The 26418-nt window shown below is 42.6% G+C and overlaps 1 protein-coding gene across 4 annotated transcripts in view; it reads right to left on the reverse strand.

Moving 5' to 3' along the window:
- The window catches only part of SEMA5B (semaphorin 5B), a 354318-nt gene that overhangs the window by 242980 nt on the left and 84920 nt on the right, over window positions 1-26418 (reverse strand). For all 4 annotated transcript variants that reach the window (XM_007071886.4, XM_037912502.2, XM_027834090.3 and 1 more), the window contains exon 2: window positions 1085-1146. The gene's annotated coding sequence lies outside the window, so the exon portion shown is untranslated. The remainder of the gene's footprint in view (window positions 1-1084; window positions 1147-26418) is intronic.

Below are 26418 nucleotides of genomic sequence, written 5' to 3' on the forward strand. Positions count from 1 at the left end.
GTTATCCGATAACACCTGCCCAAAGCCATCAACAATGACTGAAATAAAGGCTGGAAATGGTTTTGTCTTCATTATAAGTGGTTTGGGTGCTGAGTTTTCCACTGAATTAAATGGAGATTGAATAGACCAGCAAATGAGCTGAGTGGAAGGCATAACATAAAGCTTAGGAAAGATCTGCTGAAATTCACAGTTGTTTATTTAATTCACCCATAAAAATTAGAAATGGGACCAACCAATAAATAACAGCAGGCCATTTCCTTTTTTAAACTCTCTCCAATCCAGCGCTAATAAATCTAACCAGGTTTATGCCACAAATAGTTTTTCTGCCAGACAAGGGGAAAAAAGTTTGTGGAAGGAGAAGGGAACTTCCCATTATGGAAGCTACTTTTGGATGTAATGAAAATTTTAGGCTAATTGCCGGAAACTTTATTCCCCAAAGTATAAATGGTGAAAGGCTGAAAATGTTTTACTTTTAGGTGTGAAAAGCCTTCACGGAGCTCCAATTCTGACACAAAGTGACAAAAGGCTGACAAAACAGTCAGGGCTGGAATGAACCCAAAGTCAAATTCATTCCTGGTGTAGCACCACTTAAAGTAGGTCCCTTCAACATGCCACTCCAGGGTTTAGAGACATTATGGTCTCCTTGGTTCAGAGTGGAATTCCCAGTGATATCGATGGGACCTCCACAAACAGGCAGAAGGTAGCCCAACACACTCTGCTTGTTCTGTGTCTGGGTATTGCATGCCAAATTTTGATAATGTATCACTGCCTTTTATTTGCTGCTCATAGAGATTAGTGCTGTTTTTATTTTTATGGTTCTGGGCCCTTTCCTGCAATAATGATGGGTTCACCTGGCATTCCACATCCAAGCTGAACAAGCCATTTTTGGAATTCTTAAACAAGAGAACAATAAGCTGTGAAAGCAAAGTGTCTCAACCTGAACCTTCCATTTTGGAACCATATGATCTTACAGTCATTTCCTTCCAAGCTTTCTGCATAAAGGAATTCAGAAACAGAAGGCAGGTCCTAGCAAAGAATAGGGGAGGGAGTTACCATGGCTGTAAATAGAGTCTTAAATACTTACTGTCTCTGCATCACTGGTGTGTCACATTCAAAGTCACACTCAGGGAAATATCCTGTAGTAACCTGAGGAAACACCAAAGAAAATGGTAAGTAGGGAGAGGACACACAGGACCAGCTCTCAGCAGAACAGAGCAGAGACTAACCAAAAAAAAAAAAAAGCTTTACTATTATTTAAAAATAATAATTTTTAAATAACCCTGATATTTTGAATTAAGAGTAAAATACAGAGTAGGGCAAAGACTACAAAAACCTTCCCGTCAAAGTTCATTTCAATGTGGCTTTAGAATTTGCTTTGCTTGTGCGCACTCCACTTTTGCATTTGCTTTCTGCATTTATCCTAGCCCCAGATTTAGAAATTTTGCAGAAACAGCAACATAGCATTTGTTTGAAAATTGGATATGTGTATGGCCCCCATTACCGGAGTATCTGAGCGCCTCCCAATCTTTAATGCACTCATTCTCACAGACTCCCTATGAGGAAGGGCAGGGTTATTATCACCATTTTACAGATGGGGAACAGAGACACAGAGAGGCTAAGTGACTTGCCCACGGTCACAAGGGAGGTCCGTGGTTGACTCCAGGTCTGTAAGACCACTAACCACTGGACCATCCTCTCTCTTGTTGTGAAAAGCAAATTCATAAACAAGCACATTCGCTCCAGATATCTAATTCTTAAGAGTTGTCTTCACCCATTCAAGAAGCAGAAACATACAACGTGTCCAATCCAAACTCACCTACACAGCTCGCATTTAGAATTCCACATTTAGAATTTAGAAAGTCTCACAACAGGTTTGCAGAATTTGAGAAACTCATTAGCTGCTTGAGGACAGTGAAGAGGCAAGAGTAAGCTATTAATAGTATGAAACTTTGGATTGCGGTAGTGTCAAAAAGATTCAACCCGTTTGGACCCCCTTGTGCGAGGTGCTATACAAACATCATAAATGACAGTGTCGGCTCCAAAGAGCTTACAGTCTAAATGACAGGAGGTTGGAGAAAGTAAGTAAGTAGACAGGCAGGACCACAACAATAAGGAAAAGTATACATTGTTTTAGCACAGACTGGTTGTGTGCACAATTTTTAGCCAATCTGTTATTCACTTTGGGAGAGATTCTGATACCCTTACCCACATCGAATAGCGCCTACACTAAGAGAAGTCTCACTGAAGTCAGTGGGAGCACCCATCTCTCTCTAGATAGCTACCTTCCCGCCCCCCATGACTGTACTATCTAAGCACCTCACATTCTTTAATGTATTTATCCTCACAGCACCCAGTTTGGTAGGTACAGCTATTATGCCCATTTTACAGACAGGGAACTGAGGCACTGAGAGGCTAAGTGACTTGCCCAAAGTCACACAGGGAGTCTGTGCCCTAAGCACTGGACCGTGGACCTCCCAGAGAGAATGTGCCACTTGTCATGAGCAAAGGGTATCAGAACCTGGCCCTCTGAATTTCTCGCTCATCTCTGATATCTGTTTATCCTCCCTGTAGAAAAGACTCTAAAGCAGGGATAGTCAATAGGTGAACTGTAGGCCAAATCTGGACAGCCAGATGCTTTTGAACAGACTCCAAAATATTTTTATTTACTTATTATCATTATTGTTATTTTTTTCTCTGGAGTCTGGACCTTGACTATACCTTGCCCAAAGAAATTTGGACCTTGCCCAAGAAATTTGGACCGTGCCAAAAAAATAATTGACTACCCCTGGCTCTAAAGTGTGTAGCTCTTGCAGATCTTACAGCAAAAAAATACATAGTTCTAATAATCGCAGCAGCACCCAATTTGGGAAAAACAAGGAAGCTGCAACAACAGAAGAGCATTCACACTGTTGGCAGAGAGGACTGAGGCAACTGTTTTCCACAAAAAACTTCATTTATCATGTCTCCACAATGCTGAAGCGGCTCTCAGGCCCCTTTTTGTAACATTTTAAACCTGTCACACACACATGGTCACACAATCACCATCATCTTTCAATTTCCTTCCCTTCCCTAATTGCGCTTGTGGGAAAAACTAGAGGAGGGGCTTTCGGAGAGGAAATCTCCACATGGTTCTCCCCAGCTGTTCTACCTGGGGCTGGATCCCAAGCACTGCAGAGCCCGAGGGAACCAGAGGAGGTCAGAGTTTTCCACACAGCAGCCCCGGGCTTTCCCCCACAGCTCTGCCCTGGCTCTTTGCAACATGGGCATCAATGAAGTCGCACTAGCAATGACGCTCCTGAGTATTCGCCTCAAAAAGGGAAGGGCGTGTAAATAACATTTAGCTCAGACGATACTACTGCTGTATACAGCCAGTGGGGGAGGACCATGTGCATTCCCATCCCTGCAGACAGCCCACCCAATCTCTTTCCAGCCCCACCCCCACCTCCATCCTTGAGCGCCTCTGCTTTAGGGCAATGTTACACAACCACCCTTGCTAGTTCATTAGACCATAATATATACAAGTCAACTCAAGATGAGGGGGAGGAATGAAGGAAGGGGGGGCATGGTTGGAGGAAGGGGCTGTCTAAAAGGCATGCTGTAGCTCAACCACCAGCTACTGGGTTCAAAGAAGGGATCGCTAAAGGGATTTTCATGGCTGCTGTGATGCAGGAGGTCAGACCAGACAAACTCAATGGTCCCTCTGCCCTAAGATGTATGAGTCTATAAACTACCTGGCATGTGTGTTTGGAAGCAGTGATGTGTTTACCTAACACTACTTAAGAAGTCAATAAACCCCAGATTAGCATTAAGGGGAAGTGTTAGAGTCCAGGAAACGAATACCTCACACAGCATGTTAAAAATTCCCTAATACGTTGTATTCTTAGCCTTTCTTTGCTGATCTGAAATACCTGACTCAATATAAAAAGCTCCCTAAATATGTGTTTACATAGTTGGCTCAGTAATCTACTTGTAGAAAGTGGGGTTTTATGGGGGATGGACATGTTGGCTTTCTTTGAACACTGCTGAGTTACACTAAAGAAATGAATCCTTGTATTTCTTGGATTAATTTTGAATTTCCTCCCAAGTTAAAGCATGAAGCTGTTCTCCTCTCTCAGTTAAAAAATAAACATGATTTATGAGTGGGATTTTCTGTCAGGTTATTTGGATGCTCTATTTCCACGAATTTTAATTGAAACTGGGGTTCAAGTCCCGTGTGCAGCTATGAAAGATCTCAGCCTCCATGTTTTGCACAACTAGAGTCAAGTAATTCTAAGTGAAGTATGACAGTGAGCGTGAAGAAGGAACTGTCAGAAACATTAATAAGTAGAACTCCATGTAAAATAAGGACCAAACCTCACCCTGAACACGATTACATGCCGGTTGCCATCTTGGCCAACACACCAGGGCTTGAACCGAGGACCTCCAGAATTAAAAGCACAAACTGCTATAGCTTGAGCTAAAGAACCAAGCTTCTGCTCCTGGGGATAGAATAGATTCATATTTTTGGCAGATCAGGCACAGAGGAGAACTTGTAATGCACACTCCCCCATGGGTTACACAGGCAGCCCACTGGCTTTTAATGACAGATGCTACCAAGGGCAGAATATTACACTGTAGAGCACCGCTTTCAAGAAGCAACAGCTGCGGTGTAGAGCAGTGGTTTTCAAACTTTTTTTCTGGGGACCCAGTTCAAGAAAATTGTTGATGCCTGTGACCCAACGGAGCTGGGGATGAGGGGTTTGGGGTGTGGGAGCGGCTCAGGGCTGGGTCCCAGTCGGCTGACCAGAGCGACCCAGTGCCTTTCATGCCGCAACCCAGTCCTGGGTCGCGACCCGAACTTTGAAAAACACTGGTGTAGAAAACTGGGAGTCTGGTTACACTCACAACTCTGTCACAAACTTGCTGTATCATCCTACACAAACCTCTTTGCTCCTCTGCACCTCTGGTTTCCTACACATGTATAAAGAGGATAATGATGTTTGCACACCTTTGTGAAGCATTCTGAGAGCTGCAGACAAAGATCTATGGAAGTCTAAATAAAGATGGAGTTTTGGTGTTAGAGTATAATATATCTAGCTATTTGTGTGGCTCTCTTCAGGATAGCATCTGAGCAACCTCATAATGGATTTTAATCCTCACATTGCCCCTGTGAGGTAGGAACGTACTATCCCAGGTTTACAGAGTAGATTAAGTGCCTTGCCCAAGGTCACACAGGAAGTCTGTAGCTGAGTTAGGACTTGAACTCAGGTCTCCCGATTCCAAGTCCAGGGTCCCATCTACTAACCCATTGTTCCTTAATCCTAAACTGCCTTTGAAGCTCCCAATGCGTGTGCAAGGAACAAAGACAAACACAAAAGGTGAATGCAGTGCTCTAATCACTTTGCATTAGCGTCAGTAACATTTAAACAGGGAGCTGTAGGATTAACCTGAAATGAAAGAGTGCTTTGAATGTCATGTTTGGGTTACTATATAAAACCACAAGAAAATACTGTAACAATGTCAACATTTCCCCCCTCCAATCTAATCAGACCCCTAACTGTTCAGTGCTAGGCTCCCAGCCTCACCACAGATTCCCCATGCCTGTCACTTAGTTGCATAGCAAGGAACATTAACACAGCAAAAAAACCAGCCAGAGATCATCAGTAGCTGAAGTTTTATGCATTATATCAGTGTGATTGAAGGGGCAGCATGTGGTTGCACACTGAACCAAAGGGGAAACTGAAAAGCTAACAAGGTTCAAAGACAGATAGCTAAGTTTTCAAACTGTGCAAGCTTTTTAGGCCAGCTTTATTATTACAGCTGGGATTGCTTGCCCTGGTTTAGCTGAATAAAGTGGTGTTTTCCCTTGTAATATTTCAGAGTCCTTTTAGGAATCAGAAATCATCACCAGCCAAATTTACAAGGAGCAAATAGATAATAATGTAAATGGGCCAATAATTTAGTCAGTGGAAGGTTCCTTTAGTTAACACTGAGAAAAACCTGGTTCAAGACCTTGGGATTTGCCCCCTGGAGTAACAGCCTGATAGCACCTGTATAAAGGGCCCTGCTGCCCCATTGCCCCCTCAGTTCTTTCTTGCCAGCTAACTCCGAGAGAGGGGCAGGTGGGAGGGGGGATTTGGAATGGAAATGAGCAACACAACTCAAAGAACAACCATTACGGAAGGTCTGTAATAGTTTTTTCTTCTTCAAGTTTTTGCTCATGTTCATTCCAAGGTAGGTGACTCCCAAGCAGTTATGCAGGTGGAGGGTTCGGCATTCACTGGCATGCTGACTGTAACACTGCTCAGCCGAAACCCGCATCATCTCTAGCTTGCTGGGTGATGGTGTAGTGGGATGCAAAACCGTGGACTGATGATGACATTGCTGCTCTACATATATCCTGGATAGGAACTTGAGCCACGAATAACGCCACCAATGCTTGAGCCTTGTAGAATGAGCTGTCAGCAGAGGGTCCCGGGATTTTTGCTAGGTCATAGCATGTGTGGATACAGGAAGTGATCCATGATGAAATTCTTTGAGCCAAGACTAGATGGCTCTTCATTCTGTTTGTAATGGCTACAAAAAGCTGAGTGAATTTCCAAAAGGGTTTAGTCCTTTCTATGTAAAAGGAATTGGACACACTTCCTGTTCTGCCTTATCACAAACAGATCCATCTGGGGAGTTTCCCACCTCTGGAAAATGGTGATCATGGCATCTGGGAGGATGGACCACTTTTGCTGGTCGGAGAAGGATCTGCTGAGATGATCTGCTATCTCATTCTGTAACCCTGGGAGGTAAGAGGCTTCAAGGTGGATCAAGTGGGCTATGCAGAATTCCCACAGGTGAAGAGCTTCCTGGTAGAGGAGAGAGGAGCACACCCCGCCCTGCCTGTTTATATAAAACATTGCAGTCGTGTTGTCTGTCAAGACCAACATGCAGTTGCCCTCCAAGTGGGGTTGGAATGCCTGGCAGGCAAAGCATACCGCCCTCAGTTCCCTCACGTGGATGTGTAAAGAGAGTTCTTCCGGAGACTAGAGGCCCTGAGTCCCCAAGTGAGCCCTCCATCCCATCGCCGACAAGTCTGTAACGAGAGGTGTTGACGGTTAGGGCCTCGAGAATGGGACTCCTGCACATATTGTCCATGGGTCCAGCCACCAAATAAAGGTGGTAATCACCGACAGGGAAAGTGAAACCACCATATCCAAATGGTGTCGGCCCAGTGCACATACCAATGCCAGCCAAGTCTGGAGAGGCCTGAGTCATAGTCTTACATGCTGTACCACATAGGTGCATGATGCCATATGTCACAGGAGCTTTAAGCAGTTCTTTGCTGTGGCGATTTCTCAGGAGGGTTTCCAGGAGGAAAGCTCTGGCCTGGGTCGAGTCGAAGACCACCCCGATTAATTTTATCCTTTGACCCAGGGAAAGGATAGACTTCTGCATATTTATCAACAGCCCCAGGTCTGGGAAAGTTGACAGTATTAACTTTACATTTGCCTCCACCTGGGCCTTGGTCCGACCTCTGATCAGCCAGTTGTCAAGGTAAGGGTAGACCTGGACCTCTTGCCTCCTCAGGAAGGCTGCAATGACTGCCTACATGCATTTCTTGAACATCTGAGGGGCCGCTGACAGGCCGAACAGCAGCACGGTAAATTGGTAGTGCATGTGGTTCATGACGAATCACAGGAGCCTGTGTCCCTGAAAGATTGCAATATGAAAATAAGCGTCCTTCAAGTCGAAGGCAGCAGACCAGCCCCTGGATCCAGAGAAGGGATAATGGAGGCCAGGGAGACCATGCATAACTTCAGTTTCTTCATGAATCGGAGGTTTCACAGGGGGTGGGGCTGAGAGGTTTGGACTGTGCGAGGGGACTCAGGGCTGGAGCACCGGGCCGCCACGGCCAGGGGTGCCCCAGCCGCAGCAGGTCCAGGCTGTGCCATAGTCGGGGCTGGGGGGCTGCCCTGGCCACGGCAGGTTGGGGGCCAGGCTAGGGTGGGTCCGGGGGAGGGGCGCCCTTACAGGGCACTTAGCGGATTACAGGGCACTTAGCTGCTAATCTAACTAACTGAAACTTAAGCACTACAAAAGAATCATGTACAGTAAATAAGCAAAGTTCACTGAGAGAGGCACTTGCGGGAAAACACAAGGATGAGCTGCAGTTCCAGCCATCGTCATGGGCGGTAAGAAGGAACTGAGGCGGTGGCAGGGCCCTTTATACTGGTGCTATGAGGGCATGACTCCGGGACACCAGAGCCGACCCAACGGATACCACGGAGGGAAAACTTTCCGGCGGCGATGCTCAAAGGAAGCACACGCCTACTTTGGAATGGACATGAGCAAGCACTCAAAGAACAATCACATACAAGCTGGAGATTAAAAGGTACTAATCACATAGCGCCTCTCTCTTACTCCTACTCCCTTGTGCAGCTGGGTAAGTACTGGTTCCACCACACGTTGCAGAACTACTTAAGGCCTGTCACAGTTGCAGCACCAGTGCCTGAGGAAGCTTAGGGCCTAGGTTCCTCCAGAGCAATGGGTCAAGAAGTGGGCTGAAAGGGGCAGAGAGTAACCAGAGCCACAGCCGGTAGAGCTGCAGGTCACACATGGGGAAATGAGGGGGATGGTGCTGCAGGCTATACATGGGTGCCACAAATGACTCTTCCCAACCAATGCAACTGGGTCGCCCAGGAAAGAATGTACCTCTCCAAGGCACTATTCTTCCTGAAGCTCCCCCGGAACAGTGCCGTTAAGCACGACCCCTTCCTGGGAGCTGGATGCAAAGAGCACAATCCAACCCATCATTTCTACTAGTGAATATTTTTTTTCTTAAACAACAAATTGGTCAAAGTGCATCTGAATTTTAGAAGTACCAACATCCAAACATACACAGGAAGCAAAGTCATTTTCTTTGTGAACTCTTCTACGAGTTGCATAAATGTGGTGGACATCCTTGCATAAAACATGAGATAAGAAGGGGCTTGTTTTTTAGCCTGCATATCTGAGATGGTTCCTTAGATACCAGAGAAAGACTGAAGGCACGTCTTGGCTCTCGATTCTCTCCACTCCCCTTTTTTTTTTCCCCAACATTTTCGGAAAGCTAAAGATCCCTTTGACATAGAACTGATGAGAAACAGGGATGTTATCTGTATCACTCTGGGTAAAATGCCAAACCATCTGGAGAGACCATCATATTAAAAAAACCTCCTGTTTGCTACTGATTATGCAGCTGAATTAAAACTGATTAAATGATTGACTGGGATCCAAGACTGTTTATCTGCACATAAAATCACACTCACATTATAGTCGGCCAGTGTGGATTTGGCAGCCTTGGGAAGAACCCACCTCTTTGGCAAACTGATTATTGCAGCAATTAAAATATCAATGAAGTACATGTCTTTGGGAAAGAGACGTCAGGGGTTCCTGAAGCAGTGAATCCATGAAATATGAATTCAAACAGGCTCCCAATTAAAGTTTTGAAAACAGCTCCTGATAGAGTATTAATTTGTTCCTTCTGGTGGATGTGTGATGTTAGAAGAATCAAAGCCTAGGGAAGGATAGGCACAAATTAAGTAGTTAGACATGCCGAAGGGATGGTAGATACATATCTTATGCGTGCAAGGGAATTAAAAAATAAAATAGGTGTCCTGTCAATTCAGACATGGTGTTAATAGCTAATGAATATGACAGTACGAACTGCAGTTTTCATAGCTATTAATCTAAACTGAAAATTGGTAGCAGACTGCAGCAAAGAAAAATAAATCACACTTTGTTCAATTTGAAGATATATGTGTCAAATAACTCCCATCCCCACCCTTCTCCCTCGGCAGAACTCTCTACCCTGTCAAACAGCTCCGCAATAAATGTGACACTTCGAAAGCACACAACTCCTAGATGAACTGAAAAGTGACATGGATTTCATACTTCTAAACACAGCTAATCTACTTGGGGGGAGGGGAAACCCACAACTTTTGTATTTATCTGAAGCATAAGCCATGAGATGCATTTCCAACCCTGGGAAACTATTTAACATGGGAAGTGGCCAGGGGGTGGGGAGGAGAACGTTACATATCCCAGCTGGAATCCAGGATGATGCTTCACAGTTCTGATCTCTTTCGGCCAAGTTACACGCAGGAAGTATGAGAGCATCAAGGGTGCAATGAAATATGCTCTAGACAATAAATAAGCCAGGGATGTATTCAGACAGTCAGGGCCGTCCCTACCCATACGCAAAGTACACAGCTGCATAGGGCACCAGGAAATTTGGGCTGGTGCCCTACGCAGCTGCATGCTGCTCCAGCTCCGGCTCCGACTCTTCCCCATAGCCCCCGCCCCTGCTCCGCCTCCTCTCCTTCCCCAAAGCCCCCGCCCCTGCTCCGCCCCAGCCCTGCCCCCACTCCACCCCTTCCCCTGAGGACTGCAGCAGGGGTCGGGTGCCCTGCACTCACCGGGCAGTAGTTAAGTGGAGCAACCCGGCCCCAGCCCACTCTGTGCCACCGGCTCCCAGTCACACCACCGGTGAGTGCTGGGGGGGTGGTTCCCCCCTGCCCACCAAGGCTGGGAGCCAGGGGAGCAGAGCAGAGTGGGCTGGGGCTAGGTCACTCCACTTCCCGCCGCCCCGTGAGTGCGGGGTCAGCCTGGCCTGCACTGACCAGGCGGCAGGAAGTGGAGCGACCCGGCCCCAACCTGCTCTGCTCCGGCGGCTCGTACTGGGGGGTGGTTTCCCCCCTTCCTCTCAAGCCTGCTCCTGCTCCCCGGCCGTGGCCTGGGGCCTAGGGATGGCCCTACAGACAGTAATGTTATGGGCCCCATTGTGAAGCCCTTAGCATTCACTCATGCAGGTAGCCAACAGGACTACTCGCATGAGTAAATAAATGCTCATTGTGGAGAGTAAGAATCCCACAACTGGGCTCTATATAAATAAAGTCTTCTATGAAATGTGAACATAGAATACGTCCATAGGGGGAAATGTTGTTCAGACACCGTATCAGCAGACAAGACCCCAAAAGGCAGTGATGCATACGGGGGTTGGAAGGAAGAGGCAGAACCCCCATGTGCTGATCCATGGCAGCTCCTATGGTAGGAAAGCATTCGATAGGGGAATGGAGGAAAGGTCAAGATGTGGCCAGTGGGGCAGAGGGTGAATGATTCTGATCAATAGCCAGAACACCAGGGTACATATACCAGTCTACAGACCGGGGGGTGCAGCAGGGCCTAAGCCGGGCCCTACTGGGGGGCAGGGAGGAAGTGCCACCCAGACCCGCTCCCAGCTCTGCTCCAGCCATGGCCTGCCTACTAGACCCAGCTCCTGGTCCCGGACCCAGCCTCGGCCCCCAACTGCAGCTCCGTTCTCAGACCCGGCCCCAGACTCAGCCCCAGCTGTGGCCCCAGACTCGGCCCCTTTACCCATCTGCATCCCGCCCTCCATAACCATGGCCCCACTCCCGGGCCTGGGGAACTGGTGCGGACAGAGGTATGGGGGGGGGATGCGACCCTGAACAGTTTGGGGACCACTGCTATAAACACTGCTACAGCCCAGAGACTCCCCTCTAGCTCTGGGCTGGGAATGAGAAAAAAGAAAAGAGGAATTCTGTACCCCCCTTCCGCCCACCAAGTCCATGTGTACTTTGCCCACAGTACTCAGGCTCAGGACAATTTGCCCCCAAGTGGGTATTTAAAGCAGTGCTTCCAAGGTCCTTTGTTATGATTCTCAATGTTTTGTTATTCCTCTTAGCTCCTAACTGCCTTCTAGAAGCCGCAAACCAAAATATGTAGATTCCCTCCTGTTCTGTCTGATCTCCTTTCCTCTGGCAACTCCAACAGAGCAGGAGCCACACTCGCCACCTTATGTTTAGTTAATTCCTATGACAGATTAAGCAAGAGAATTCAAACATTGTTTTTGTTATCCATAGATCTAACATATGGATGATGCTTTAATAACTACTGTTAATGTGGGTAATTTCACTCATCACAGCAATGTAGCCATTTCTGGGGTGGAACAAGAGGCAGTTATTTAACAAAATAGTTGACAAATTATATAAATATGAATACAATTTGTCAACTATTTTGGGATCCATCAAGATGAAAGGCTCTACATAAATATATATTACAATTTTACTGGACAGCTGATAAAAACCTGAGATCCAAAGGAAACTCTTTCCCCCTATTGAGAAGAGACAGGCTGCTACATGAATCAATTCAATCTCTGTTTTTCAAACAATATAAAGCAGTTATAACTTTCAAGGAGCCCCATCTCATCTGATTTTTTTCCCAGGCTGCCTACCAGGGATTGAACAGTAAGCAAACGTTTGAAAAGTGTTCCTCTGAGAGCAAAGGTTTAGATTTGAGTCACAGGATCCATTGAAAAGAAAAATTGCTTCTGTGTATTGGGACAGTGCTTTCCTTTCTGAAAATTTTACAAAAAGAATAAATGGAGATAATCTCTTTACAAGGTATAGCCCATATGGAAATTCATTATTATTCTTTTTTTTCTAACTTCAACAGAGTTCTGAAAGTGAGAATAGGATCACAAGAAAAAAAACAGTATTATGTGGAAGAAAGATTTCATCACACTTACAAACAGCACGGGTACATTTTAAGGGCTGTATCACGGTTTTGAGTGATAACAGAACTGTTGATGAAAATGGGCGATGGGCAACAGAGAAAAAGGTATGAAGCCCCAAGTGATCAAATGTATCCAGCCCAAAATTGTGGAGTAAATATTCATAGACCCCCAAGGCCAGAAGGGATCATTGTGATCATCTAGTCTGACCACCTGTATAAGACAGGCCAGAGAAATTCCCCCAAATAATTCCTAGAGCAGATCTTTTAGAAAAACTTCCAATCTTGATTTTAAAATAGTTAGTGATGGAGACTCTACCATTACTTTTGGCAAATTGGATTCGTTCCCGCTCAGTGCATAATACCCCCACCTATTGCACCTTTTACCGGAGGCTCTCTAATATTTTATTAACAATTAGTCCAGCCTTATAACTCCGCTTTGAGGTAAAGCAGGAAGGAATTATTGTCCCCATTTTGCAGGTGGAAAAGTGAGCCACAGAGAAATTAGAACAGTAGCCCACTCTAAACATTAGGTCATGCTGCCTCCCTTCCCAGACATACTGAGAACAGAACTCAGAGCTTAACTACATTTTTCAATATTGTACATTTCACATACAGCTGTAACTACAGGAAGTGAGCTGTAGCTCACGAAAGCTTATGCTCAAATAAATTTGTTAGTCTCTAAGGTGCCACAAGTACTCCTTTTCTTTTTGCGGAAACAGACTAACACGGCTGCTACTCTGAAACCTACAGAACTTTAGATTCTCAGATCTAGAAGCACAGAGATCCACAGCAGAAAGAGAGGAAGCAACTCTGACTGACTGACCAAAGACAACATTAACGGCTAGATTCTGCTTTCAGCCACACCACTGTGAATCCAATGTAATTCTGTTGACTTTGTTGGATTTATACTCGAGATCAAAATTTGATCCTAACAGTCTAAATTAAGCAACCAGCTGCCTGGAAATTGTTTTCTGTTATAGCTGTCACTCATTCCTGTAGTCGACTTGATTGTGCACTATAAGTATGCCAAGCACCTGAGAATGCTAAGTAATCTTCCACACAGGACATGCTGCAGTATCTAGACAAAACAACGTGAATTCCAGACACAGACAATAGGCTCATGGATGGTCAACTGAGGCATCAAATTCTTGTCCTAAACAAACTGGTTAATTACTATAGGTGACTGGCTGGGTTAAGGACACAACAGCTTTAATTCATTGTTTCTGTATTATGCTATTCCAAGCAGAGTCTTTAGGGCAGGTCCTGTATGTTCTATTCTTAGCACATATTCACAACTCCCATTAGAGTGAAAAATGTGAGTTTTCTATCAGTCAAGGGGGGGGTGGGGGAATGTTTTCAGCCAAAGAAAATGCACTCCACTCCACAGTGAAGTCCACCGTATGAGTCAACCCTTTTACTGAAGAGAGGACTGCCAAATAACTGAACTCAAGGAAAGTAAACATATTGGAACAAAGGTTGCAATTTGCAAATTTTTAACCAAGCCTATCACGTAGCAAGTGACTTATGAATATCTTGTTGCAACACTACGATGGAAGAGGAGAAGAGCAACTAACTCTTCCAGTGGCAATTATTTCCCTTGGGCCAGATTCTGACCTCAGTTAACTTCACCAGCCTTTATTCACTCTTGCCCTGCCCCTTGGGTAGTCATTTCCATCAGTGCAAAGTAAGTTGTACATAAAAGGTGTAGGGCAACAGTGAACTGGGCCCACAGATTCCAGTCAAGTTACCCCAAATTTGCATTGGTGTAACCTGGGTCAGAATTTGTCCCTTGCTTTATGGTTATAACATACTTCCCCCTATGCACCAGACAGTATATATAAAGATCACTCAGTGGTTTGAGCATCGGCCTGCTAAACCCAGGGTTGTGAGTTCAATCCTTGAGGGGGCCATTTAGGGATCCGGGGAAAAAATTGGGGATTGGTCCTGCTTTGAGCAGGGGCTTGGACTAGATGACCTCCTGAGGTCCCTTCCAACCCTGATATTCTATGATTCTATGATTTAACATCTCTGAGGTAGGAACATAGCCATTTTTATGTCCAACTGATCATACAGACCTACCCACTTTGTGCAGTTAGGCAGTCTGCAACATAAAGGATCCCGTTCCCATTGAAGATCATGGTAAAACTCCCACTGACTTCAATGAAAGCAGAATTAGGACAGCACTGAGCAATTTTAAAAATACCATGCCTCAAATCCATGATCCTTTGCTTTACTTTACAATCTGTGGCAGCCTTAGAAACAGACCAGGTCTCCCGTCTCCCACGCTTGTGCTATAACGACTTGTCTGCATTTCATCTCAAAACTAGAGCCACTATCATTTTATTAAGAAAAAATCCTGCTCTGGGGAGAGCAGCACCCAGCAGCTCTTCATAACTCATGCTTCAGCACAACATAAAGCGTACAACTCCATCACTAACTCACCAGAGAGGAATCCAAGTCCAAGACAAATGGTCCTGCCACAGTCCAAGTTCCAAGTCCCACAAGATAAACTAATCAAGAATAAGGAAATATAGAACCTGTGCTGCAAGCCCCTACTCACAGGAGAAGTCCCACTGAAATCTTTTTTGAATTCCTCATGCTCTGAGAGCTTCCTTCGATGGCATATCTCCTGGGCCTCCCTTCCTTCTAGGTCTCTTAAAACTTTGTGGATGATTTATTGCTTTTTAAAAAATGTAGTTTTGCTCATCACAAAGCCCTCCGAGTTTGGCCGGATACAATAATGATGTTATAATGTCTTCTTTGAGGAAGGCTCTCATTCTTTCTGTCAGTTCCTCTCTCTTTTCCTGAGTTATGGGTCTGAGATCTCAGGAAAAATAGCTTAGAGCCTTCATAGTCAATATCCTTTTTTTAAGCAGCATACATGATTCTATGTCTCTCTTGAGAGTCTAGTCTGATATAACCGTCATCATTGAAGGGCTTGCTTTTCATCCAGTAGGGGCACTTGTAGGGATTCTGTATCCCTGTTCAATGTAAATTTCACTGAAAGCTCACGCATCAGATTATTATTATTACTTGTATTAAGGTCGTGCCTAGCAGTCAGCTCCAGCATGTTAGGCACCATACCACAGACTGTGAACTCCTTGTGCAAGGCTCTTTTTTACAATCTGAATAGACACAGAGAGATTAAGTGATGTGCCAAAGACCACACAGGGAGTCTGTGGTAGAGTCAGAAACTGAATGAACCTAGCTCCCCTAAGTACCACTCCAGTGCCTAAACCATAAGACCATCCTTCCCCTCCCACCTGTCTCTGCTTAGAACACGCTGCTCCGAGTTTCCAGCCGCGTCTCTGGCTTGCTACTATCTCAAGTATCATCTCAGTGACAACATTACTAATTGCAGTTGGTTTTTCTGAGCATACATCTCCAGTGGTAACCAGGCTGCTAAAAAATTATCTCATTTGTGAGTCCATACTGGTAGCATGGAATCTATTAGAAGAGACTAAACCAGTCTGCATCCTGCTATTAATATAGGTTTGACACAGCATTTAAAAATTAAAGTGCCAAATTCTTCTCTCAGCTACTAATGTGCAGCACACAGGCACCTCCATGGCAAAATTTGATCCTAAATAATCGTTTGAAATATTAAATGGGCCATCCTGATTAACACTACCAAAGGTTTTTTTCTCCTGCTGATAATAGCTCACCTTAATTGATCACTCTAATTATAGTATGTATGGCAACACCCATTTTTTCATGTTCTCTGAATGTGTGTATATATCTTCCTACTGTATTTTCTACTGCATGCATCCAGTGAAGTGGGTTTTAGCCCACGAAAGCTTATGCTCAAATAAACTTGTTAGTCTCTAAGGTGCCACAAGTACTCCTCGTCCTTTTTGCTAAAGCACTATAGTGTTTCTTCAGCTAGAGGAGATTTGAGCTGAATTTTGAAGCTTTCACTCCCTCCCTTGCTTCTGTATTACAAAACCAGCAATTATGAATCTCTTAAATTTGTTTAGCTCCACCCTTTACAGAAATAAATATAACAAAATGAGACGCAAGTGCCAGTCTTGGAAACGCTAGTCCTGACAGAAATGTAAAGATTTTTCATGCTCAGCTACAAAATCTCTTTAGGTCAATCCAGTCCAGTAGGAATTACAAATGCTAAGGAGTTATAAAGTCAGGGCAAGATTCAGTTCAGAATCTGGCCCTACTGTAGTCTATAAAAAACACAAAGTACAAAGGAAAATCAAGAAAGACAAGAAAAGTCCTGAAAGATACTGAAACACCCACAGTAAGTTCCCAGATACACAGCTAATGACCTGTTAACTGAGTTGAAGTGGAATGGTGTAAAGAATGGAGAACCTGCCAGAGGTTGACAAGCCAGGAAGAACTGAAAAGAGGAACAGTTACAAGGAAAGACTTCTTTTCTCTGCTGTGATGAACAGCTCCATCCAATTACAGCACCACAGAGCAGAGAGGGATTAGCCTATGGTATCTGACCAGAAAGACTTCTGGCACCTTCTTAGAGGAATTAAGATATTGGAAAAGATATTCCCAGTACGAAATGTTGTCAGCCTGCTTCAGCTACACAGGCTATTACAACAGGCTGCTCAATCTCGATGCTTATGTCTTTTAAATAACATGGACATTATTCAACTATCAAAGATGCATTTTAATTAAGCATCCTTTGTTTTTTGCAGCTGAGCAGATACACATACACAAACACTACACTATAGCATGGACATTAATAATAGTGGTCTCACAGTAATGTTATTCATAGATGTTAAGGCCAGAAGGGACCATTTGATCATCTAATCTGACCTCCTTCATAACACAGGCCATAGACCTTCACCCAGTTACAGGGTTTAGTTGAGAACATGGTATGTATTATTTGTAGAACACAGTGTGCTATGCACTTTTGCCTACACATTTCTACAAACAGGGGTGCTTGAACAATGTGTAGAATGGGGGTTCTGAGAGCTATTGAACCAAATTGTAAACCCTGTATATAATGGAAACCACTTCAACCCAGCACCTCATGTTCCCGCACCTATGTCTACAAATATTCATGGAGAAATATCTACCTTTCTTGGGTCATGGCACAACTCTACTGGCATAATCTCAAAGGGTCATTATTGGGCAACTCAAATATTTACATGATACCAGGGGTAAAATTGAGCATGCTGCTCTTTTTGCCCCCAAAGAATTAGGCTGCTTTGGAAAAGCAGCATTCTTTAATGCATACTGTAGTGGCTGCTGCTAATTTGGATTTGCCTTCTTCAGCCTTTATGACTTCTCTCACTGTTTTGGTAACTATTGCTTGCACTGCCTCTGCTATTGCTTGCACTATACAACCACAGTACGCTAATGATACTTTTCGGCTAATCTACCACAGGTAGAGAAGATTACAAAGCAGCACGATCTCCTGCATGGATTACAGAACACAGGGTAGGTCTCCACAGCGTTGTCATCACACAGGTGGAACAACATTCTGATGGCCCACAAGTTCCATGTGTGCAGTAGGAAATATGGCAGAACCCAAATAGAAGTGGAAAGATCTCTAAAGGCTGGCTAATAAGGATATGGAAGAAACACCATCATGCACATCTAGAGAAATGGAAATATCCAATTTCTATACATTTTTTATTTTGTTTCGTTTTCATTGCCCCAAAACTACACTTTTTTTGGCTGGAAACTAAGTTTTCATCTGAAATTTCCGGGTTTTCAGTTGCTGAACACTGAAAAGTTTTCAGTTTTTCAATGAAAACCTGAAAAGTTTGAAGTCAAATTTTTATGAAAATTTAAAAAAAATGTTTTCATGGTAACAAAAATATTTTCCAACCAGCTCTACATCAGGCACAGTTATGGCACATTGTAACAAATAGTAATAGTTAATAAGTTCAGTGGACTCCCTCTGCAAACAGCAACCTTGTTTTGTATCTTTCTGAACAAGCAGAAAGATACAACCCTTTTCACTTCTGATAATTTTTTCCTCAGTTTTGCATTTTAAGATCTAACTCACTCTCCCTGTCCATTGTTTCTGGCGCAGACCCACACCCTCTTGGACACTGAAATAAAACACCAGGCCCTGGCTCTCCCTTCAGACTGGTTTTATATTGGTGAAACTCCATTGACTTCTTTGGGGTAGCTCCTTACTTACACTAATGAAAGTGAAATCAGAACAAGTCCCCATGTCCCTAAAGTGTCCTAGGCCCACCATCAGCCAATGGAAAACATTCTGCATCTGATAACATATCACATCAATCCTTGGATTGTAGTATACAGTGAAGAGCGAGAGACTATAGCATTTGACAATGTAATCTGGGACCACATATAGATGCCACAATCACCACCTATGCCACCCACACGCTGAAGAGGGGAATTGATCTAAGGATCCCATGGTCCAACCACAGCCTTAGCCACTGACACTAAAGGAGAGCCTTCAGCATCTATTTTTTCCAGGAGTACCATAGATTACAGCCTCTTCTTAGACCAGCTATTAAACGAGGTCACAATCACAAACACTTAGGCCCTGACATTCCATCCAGTAGCGAGCAGTGGTCATAAAAGGACCACAATAGCTAATCTGTGTGCCTCAATTTACCCACCTGTATTAATATTTATAATATATAATAATATTTATCTCACAGGTGTGAGCATAAATTAATAAAGGTAACATACTTGGATATACAAATACAAAGCATTATTACATAGTCCTCTTCTCTCTGTTGCTGTGTACTGTTGGCTGTCTAACCAATTCTGCCAATCATCGGGAGTGCTTTCCAAAATCATATGAAATTAAACAATTTTACAGTCACTTCCAGATAACTGAGGATCATTGTGAGTTATATTAATTTTTGAGCAGATTAAATCATTGTATGAATTCTGTTACAAGAATGTAATAATCAGTAAGCACTTTGTGCACTATATTTTAGTGTATGAGAATGGCAAATATCAACCCACTTCATCTTCAGAAACAGTAAATATTACCATTTGGTGACCATTATCCATTATTCTGATCCCTCTGGAACTTCATTAATTAGGCATTTTGCATTTGTCAAAGCATTTAAAAATAAGGCGAGTAACAAACTGTATAATTGTGGCACAAAGAAATAAATATATTTTACTTTGCTAATCATTTCCCTTAGTATGTAATTCCCTGGACTAAATCCCTCGCAGGTGCAATGCCACCAATTTCTTTATTCCCTCACTTCTGTGGACTTAAACCTAGGATTAGTTTGTCCCATTTTCACAAAGAGGTGAAGTTCTGGCAGTATGTAATTTGCATCTCATTTCATAAAGCTGTCAAAGTTTTCCTCCAGCTTTTTCATTTTTTTTCCACAGGAAAAAGGTGTTTGGGTTTGTTTTTTTTAAACTAGAGGAAATGACAACCCTGCACACCAGTGGTTGTCAAAGTATGGGTCGCGACCCAGTGCTGGGTCGCAGAGTATTAGGCACTGGGTCACTTGCAAATTTAAAGTCTCATGATCTCTTAAAACATCTTTTATTTGATGTTTTAAAACAGTTTTAAAATAACATTACAATCATTTAAATATCAGACGTCTTACTTATTTGCGGTTAAGACTTGTTTGCAGAGAGTTTCTTAAACACTATGCATTACACACATACACAACATGGCCATTTTGAATGCAATCACCTAGTGAGCTGCTTTCCACACACTGTCAGTTTTGTTAATGCTGCAGAGACTCAAGTTGCAAGGTTTAATCAACAAACCTTAATCCTGAAAAATGGATTGTTTTGTAATATGAAAAAGGAGTTCAGAAACCCAGTCATGAGATCCATCTACATCTGAAAATGAAAATAAGTGTAAGTATGTCATCTGCAACAAAGTTCTAGTAATAACGGACAGACTTCTGCCATGTCGTTCTCATCCAAACCACCTGTTAAAAAGAAAACCAAATTGTGGACTAGGCATTATAGTGATACTTTTTTGAAATATGGTGTCATCAACTGAGCTAACATAAACCAAGATCCAAAGTCGCAGTGTGTAATTTACAACAAGGTGCTTGCAAACGAGAGTTTAAAACCTTCAAAGTTAAAAAAAGACATTTAGAAACAAAACATGAGGGACTCATTGATAAGCCTCTTGAATATTTTCAAAGGAAGCAACAGGAATTAAAGTTACCAGCACAACTTCTTAGTCGGTCAACTACTTTGAATGATAAGGCTCAACCAGTATCATATTTGGTAGCATCCCATAAAGAAAAATGGCCCATAGTTGCCGAATATGGTATAGTGCATACAATTTTTGAAGAGAAGTTTGCGAAAATTTGAGACGTATTCCTCTCAGTGATTACACACAATGTCTCAGCGAATATGTAATATTGCAGAGCATTTGGAAGCCCAGCTTATTACTCAGTTACAGTCAGGCAGGGATTTTGCTATCCAACTTGACGAGAGTATTGATATTTCAAATTGTGATATTTCAAATATAACACTGTTAGTTTATGTGAGGTAGGTATGGCAAGACGACTTTATGGAAGATTTGCTGTGTTGTCTGACTTCAGTAACAAATACAACAGGAGCACAGATATTCGAAGCACTGTGTGACTGTGTAACTGGAAAATACAAATTGGACTGGGCTAATTGCAAAGGAATTACAAGTGAATGGTGCAGCAAATATGACAGGTAGAAATAGCGGAGTTGTGAAAAAAATATCTGAGGCAGCTGGTAATGATGTCATTTGGAATCACTGTTTCATTCACTGCGAAGCTTTGGTGTCCAAGGGGATTTCCCTTGATCTTATGGCAATACCGAAGAAAGTAGTGAAAATGGGTAATTTCATTAGAGGAAGCTCACTGAATAGCAGGTTTTTTGAAGTGTTATGCTCAGAAATGGGAGCAAAGCATTCTCATTACCTGTTTCACACTGAAGTGCAGTAGCTGTTACAGGGCAGGGTGCTTACAAGGGTGTACGAACACAGGAATGAGATTCACATTTTTCTGGTAGAGAAACAGTCTAACTTGGCAAATTTGTTTGACGACGACAGGTGGTTAATAAAGTTGTCATATCTAGTTGAGATTTGCTCAGTTTTAAACTCAACTGAATTTGAAGTTACAAGGAAGAAACAATTATTTGTTTCGACGCTGTGAACAGATACAAGCATTACAAAAGGTTTCAGAGTAACAGCCGTGTTAGTCTGTATTCGCAAAAAGAAAAGGAGGACTTGTGGCACCTTAGAGACTAACCAATTTATTTGAGCATAAGCTTTCGTGAGCTACAGCTCACTTCATCGGATGCATAAAGTGGAAAGTACAGTGAGGAGATTTTATATATACACACAGACCATGAAAAAACATACATTGTAAGGAGAGTGATCACTTAAGATGAGCCATTACCAGCAGGAGAGTGGGGAGGGGGGGAGAGAAAACCTTTTGAAGTGATAATCAAGATGGGCCATTTCCAGCACATTTCCAGGAGTTAACAAGAATGTCTGGGGGGGGGGGGGGGGGGAGAATAAACAAGGGGAAATAGGTTTCAGAGTAACAGCCGTGTTAGTCTGTATTCGCAAAAAGAAAAGGAGGACTTGTGGCACCTTAGAGACTAACCAATTTATTTGAGCATGAGCTTACATTTAATGACATTACAAAAGTCATTAGCACTGAGGCAAGCACGACTGAAAAGTAATCGTCTGAGCTACTACATGTTCCCAACGTTGTTACCACACACTGAGAACCGTATCAGTGAAGAAAAAAGAAAAGGAGGACTTGTGGCACCTTAGAGACTAACCAATTTATTTGAGCATGAGCTTTCATGAGCTACAGCTCACTTCATCGGATGCATACTGTGGAAATTGCAGAAGACATTATATACATAGACACCATGAAACAATACCTCCTCCCACCCCACTCTCCTGCTGGTAATAGCTTATCTAAAGTGATCATCAAGTTGGGCCATTTCCAGCACAAATCCAGGTTTTCTCACCCTCCGCCCCCCCACAGACAAACTCACTCTCTTGGGTGGGAGGAGGTATTGTTTCATGGTGTCTGTGTATATAATGTCTTCTGCAATTTCCACAGTATGCATCCGATGAAGTGAGCTGTGGCTCACGAAAGCTCATGCTCAAATAAATTGGTTAGTCTCTAAGGTGCCACAAGTACTCCTTTTCTTTTTGCGAATACAGACTAACACGGCTGTTACTCTGAAACCAGTGAAGAAAAAGTGAATGAAATGAAGTGTCAGACAGTTACATTTCACTGCTCTGACAATTTTAGTTGCTACTTCCCTGAAGAGGGGTTTGAAAATTTGAAGGAAAACTGCTGTGTGAATTTTGCTTTCGAAAATCCTGAAATCAAGAATGGAGCTAAACTTGATGCCTGAGCAAGAAAAAGAGCTGCTGCAATTTACCTGTGATAGCACACTCAAAATACACCACAGCTCATTAAAACTGTCGTTATCTTAGATAAGTGTTTTCAAAGAATATCCACGGATAAGTAAGATTAGTGTTCTGTTGTTGCTATGGTTCACAACAACCTACATGTGTGACCTGGGATTTTCGACTTAGACAAGAGTAAAAACAAAAGAAAGAAGAAACCTACTCAACAGCGCATCTGATATGCAGGTGGCGCTTTCATTTGGTGGCGATCATGAACACCAGGCAGGCCCACCCGTCACATTAAATAAGCGAAACTCAACCTGATATTTTTAAATACAATATAATGGAGTAAAAAAGACTGTTTCACAAGTAACATCAGTGTCTGATTTTAGTTATTACTTGAAGTGAAGTGGTTAAAGCTAGCATGTATTGCCCTCTATTGTGATTTTATGAAGCTCTAAGTCAAAAGATATTATTGTTTTGGGTCACGGGGATATGTGATTTTCTTCCATTGCATCGCAGGGAAAAAAACGTTGAAAACCACTGCTGTACGCAGTCTCTTTTTCCATGTATACGCTTATAATTAATAGTACAATATGTGCAAGGATAAAATAGAGCATCTACAGTTCAACATCTCATGAGGACTGTAAATAGTGGTTAATGAAGATCAACCATTTAACCATTAATAGCCACTATGTCAACTGTAGTCCAAAAAAAAAAAAACACATGAATCCCAGTTTGACTTTCAAAAGAATCAAAGGAAGTTAGGGCTTGTCTATATAAGGACACTCATGAAAATTAATCCAGATTAGTTAAACTGCATTAAAACCCTGTGTGGACACTCTTATTTAAAATTAAAGTGGCCTTAATTCAGTTTATCTTAATTCACTCCAGAAGTAAATTAGTCATTTGTCAGTTTCATGCAATAACAAGACTGCCCAGACACAGCATACTGTGAAACCAAGGGCTTTAAATCTCAACCAGAAAAACAATTAAGCATTTCACTCTTCAGCTTTCATTTTGAAACTAGAGCACAGCTGTAATTCAAGGATCCTGTCTCTGACTCTTCTTCTCATGCTCTCTTCTGTTAAAGGTTAAGAATCTTGTTTCTCCGTAAGAGCATTTTTACTAAATATATAGATTACCCAACTAACGGTCACAGAGGATAGGATTGGAAGAGGACTGCTGGATCACCTTATCCAAATCTTTGTGTCAAGTAGGAAAAATTCAACACTACACTTATTGAACCTAGAGATCTGAACAGCTATACTGAATTTGCTATAACTACCTCAGTAAGCAAATTATTCCATTGTCCGATTGCCCTCAACCATCTGACAGTTAATCCTCATTTCCAATTTGAACGTGCCCTCTATTAGATTGGGGCCTATTGTTCTTTGTGTATCTAATGTCATTTCATCTTCCTGGTATTTTATTACCCTTAAGTTGATCATCTCCCCATTAAACGAAAAGGAGTACTTGTGGCACCTTAGAGACTAACAAATTTATTTGAGCATAAACTTTCATGAGCTACAGCTCACTTCATCCGATGCATCCGACGAAGTGAGCTGTAGCTCACGAAAGCTTATGCTCAAATAAATTTGTTAGTCTCTAAGGTGCCACAAGTACTCCTTTTCTTTTTGTGAATACAGACTAACACGGCTGCTACTCTGATACTTGACATGAGTTAGGTTGGCACAATTTGGTGGTTAATAACACCTCCTTAATTTTCATCTTCTGGTATCTGCTATGCATATTGCCTTGCCATTCTTTACATATAACTTGGGTCCAATAAGCTCCTGAAACTATGCAGATCCTTCTGTATGTTTATAAGGTGCTTTCTCTCTCTGTCTCACATCCCCTCTCTTGCCAACCTCAAGATCCAAACGGAAAGCCGCTTTTTGTTAAAGGAGTATGTTGGTGTGCAATCCATTCACTCCCTACATTTCCCAGGCCTTTAAGTAAGCAGACGTGACAAATGCTGCAGTGAGCAAATTCTGAAATGAATCAACAAAACAACACAACAGAGTCTGATTAGCAGACATCTGTGTACGTGAAAATCAGGCCCACAATGCCATTTTTTAAAATGACATTTCTGTGCCGACTTAATAGAATCAGGCTGCTGTATTTCAAAAGCAGCCTCAATGGATGGAAGCAATAAATCTTGTCTGATCAGTTTAATTAAAAGGTAGTAAGCAGAAAAGCCTGCTACACAGCCTCTGTGCAAACACACATACACACTAACTCATAATATAAAACCTTTTGCATCTCTTCCATGATTTATCTGCAAATAGCTTATATTGTGGCCAAAGATCCCTCCAGGAGACCCCACATTACAGGAAATATATTGTGTAGTTTGAAGCTGTTTATTTCTCATGGTTTCTCTTTTTTCTATTTATTTATTTTTAATTTTGGCCTCATCTCCCCCCAGAGAGCAGAATGGCATGGAAATTATTCTTTAAGTGGAACTGTAGCTGTGTGGTGAAAATCTCGCTGGTCTTAATTAGGCAAAGGCTCTTAAACTCATGGAGATATAAATTGCCAGAAGTAGAAATCTACTGAATGTAATAAACGTGCTTTAGATAAACAGCAGAGAAGAAAGTACAAATAGCCCCATGTTACATGGCCTGACAAAGTTTGACTTTACTTGGATCAGTAGTAGAGGTTTTAGTATTTATTTTTTTTATTATTATTATTGGAACTTTGCAATAGACTCTATTAAATATCATGAACTGGGATTCATAAAAATAATGAACCATCTATATATTATTTTCTAATTATAATTTACAGTGATAGTTTCACACTGATTATTTACAAGTCTTTAACCAGGAAGTACAAAAAACAATAACAAAACAAAAAAGAAAGATTTAATCTCCTTACTAAAATACCAAGCAACTTCATTTGCTGTATTTTAAAAAGCTGCATGATACCAGCAGTGGCTTTTATGATGCCATATGCACCACTGAACACTGTTTCACACCACTTGTGCAGTCTTCTTGAAAGGTTAATAAAGAGGCATGATCCTTTGTGAATAAAAACTGAGCCCATTACAAAGGGGATAAATTTCAACTTGCAGGAGAGAAAAAGGAAAAGCAATGAAAACAGCAGCTAAGGTAGAACTCTATCCCTACCAAGGGCTGGGCTGGAACAGTAGTGTTGGATGGAGTAATTTGCAGAGCAGAAGATATTGGCCTCCTATGGTGTATCGTCACTACAGAACATGGGGAAGGTAGCCATGAGCCTGAGTCAGAGAGCTTGGATCTTGATCTAAAGTTTGGAGGTGACTGGATCTGTAATTTTTGGAGTAGCCCATTAGAGACAGACGGACAATTACGGAGCTTGGATCCCAAGCTCAAGGATAACGGGAGGCATGGTTTCAGTTCAAGCCCATCTGTAGGTTTGATGCTCCATATCACTTTGGTGGAATCTGCTGCACTCCAAAGGCGAAGTGTTTTCTCTTTCCATAGGTGTTTTCATAGGCCAAAGAAACAGAGTAATCTCTAGTGGGGGACAATTTAGCAGCCTTTAGAAGGGAGCAGAACTACAGCACCCCAGAGCAGAATCCCTGCTCCACCATGCAGTGT

This window comes from Chelonia mydas, chromosome 11, assembly GCF_015237465.2.
Source record: "Chelonia mydas isolate rCheMyd1 chromosome 11, rCheMyd1.pri.v2, whole genome shotgun sequence".
NCBI lineage: Eukaryota > Metazoa > Chordata > Testudines > Cheloniidae > Chelonia > Chelonia mydas.